Consider the following 2378-nt stretch of genomic DNA (forward strand, 5'->3'; position numbering starts at 1 on the left):
ATAAGATACGATTTAAATTGTCCCTTTAAAAAGGATTTTCTCGTGTGGTTTATAGGACGACTTGGCGCCAAAATCATTCGGACCGTTACGAGGGTCGCGTTGGTGAAGGGGGGGTACTCATTCATGGCCAACTGGTGGGTTGAAGAGCCGCCAATGCACCCCAGCGGCCGTACGCAACGGCTAGAGAAACGTAGTGAGTTGCGAGACATTAAAAAACTTGCGATTGGCGTCAGGTGCCGCCCCCTTGCGCCAATAAACGCAATCGGTACACGTGAAGGTTAAAAATCGGTGCGTCACAAACTAAAATTAGTCAAGTTTTTGACGAACCGTCCAAGTCCTTGGTTCCGTACGTTACTTTATTTAGTTATGTGTGGAGCTGATGGGTTTTTCGATAATGACGTAACGTAACTTATCAAGATGTAAACCTGACTTCTCGATCTGCAACGATGGCGATCAACGAACGGATATGATATGGCAACAGAGCAACAACTTTTCCTACGACTCGGAACATTAATTGGGAACATTAAGCATGGCATTGTTTGTCATTTTCATAGATATATGTGGTCGACTGTGGTTTTCCGTTTTAAAACATCCGAAAATCGCAGCTGTTTCCGGTTAATGACTGTCTTCTATTTTTACCCCCTCTTACGGCTTACTAGATGAGGTTTTTTAGGCCAGCCGCAGACGAGCGACTTTTGTGGTCCGACAGTCGTGACGCCCAAAATGAAACGCATTGTTTTAAATGCTATCATGCAGACGAGCGACTTTCTGACGCGGCGACCGTCGACTACCAGCGACCGGTCGCTCTAGATGCAACGTGTTCCATTTTTTCGCGTTCAAATAGTCGCCGAGCGACTATCGCCCAATATCGGACACACGCATTGTAACATGTTTATGCAGACGGGCGCCAAAAAATCGCACGTCGGAAAAGACTACACAGAATTTCACCCTTCTTTATAATCATTGGGCCAACTAACTTTAGCAAATTATCAAATGAAGTCACTGACATTCAAAAATAATTGAAAAATTTGTCAGGATGTTTACGTAAATCTTCGTATAAAGTGTGAAATTGGCCTTTTAATAGTAGTTGGCTTACAATGGCATGGACCCAATATAGCCTATGCCGTTGATTTTTCTTTCTACGTCGCCCAATAATAAGAGCAATAACTGCTAACTCAGAGAAATCCATTTTGAAACTAGGAAAACGCACCACAAAACTGTGGTTCGTATGCGCAATGCCTCGGCTACTCCTGAGCGACACGATTGTCGATCTACAAAAAAGTCGCTCGTCTGCGGCTGGCCTTACTCTCAATGATTCAGTTGTTTCTCACAAATATTTTGGCAGATGGCTCGTGTCAAAAATAATCCCCAGCCTATTGCGATGCCGATCGATTCCTCACGGATAATAGAAGTGGGCCATATATCGATCGTTCATTAATAAATTACATATTTTCCGAATAAACTCATTTTCTGCGGCTGTGTTACGGTTGACCTCTCGGACATACCGCATCTGTACAGAGACCATTAGGATCCCGTTAATTGCAACAAATCTTTTATTGTTGTACTGTTAAACGGAAGCGCGAACGCTCCAGATTCCGTAAAATGGTGGATTTTGGCGGATCAGACCTACATTTATGTCATTGAATTGGAGTGCACGGTACAGTTTAGCATTGTCTATTGTCTCCATCTACAGGTCATCAATGATCAATGATGGGACGTCGAGGATCGGACGACTTTGTAATAAACAAGGACTAGTCAAAACAAAACGTGCAAATTAAAAATCCAAGGTTATCGCATGTATATGATACGGCGTGCGGCTTATTATTATTGTAGAAAGCCGCCAAGCGTATTAATGTACGAATTCTTACATACTATCGGGACAGAATATATAGTGGATAAATAATAAACCTGTGAAGATTTGTTCGACATCAAGAAACTGGTTTAAGTTAGCCGAGGAAATTATTCTTGAAGTCACTAGTCAGGAAGAATTATGCCTACTTGACGAGAAAATTATAAAATGATCAGAAGATGTTTTCTTGTTTGGCGCATAGATTGTTTGATTTCTATTTAAATCTGAAGATTCAACGCTTGATACATGGGTGGAGGAACTGCTGGGGTCATGGGGCATTAATCCGTGTTCCGTTGAAGCATTAAACAACTGCTATGTGTTTTTTACCTTTAAACGGCACTCATTTTCACGAGATGTCAGCACACGATAACATTATTCTGATCTGTCATCTGAAAAAGTAATTGTTACAACAATTACACGCATTTACATGTTTTTTATTTAATCTTAAGGGTCTACGCTACGCTATACCCGGTATATGGCTTACGATTTTTCGTTTTTAAAGCGCATTTTGGACTTTGAAAAATCGCTC

This window comes from Gnatocerus cornutus, chromosome 5 (genome assembly GCF_029298725.1).
Source record: "Gnatocerus cornutus isolate USDA-ARS CGAHR chromosome 5, icGnaCorn1.1, whole genome shotgun sequence".
NCBI lineage: Eukaryota > Metazoa > Arthropoda > Insecta > Coleoptera > Tenebrionidae > Gnatocerus > Gnatocerus cornutus.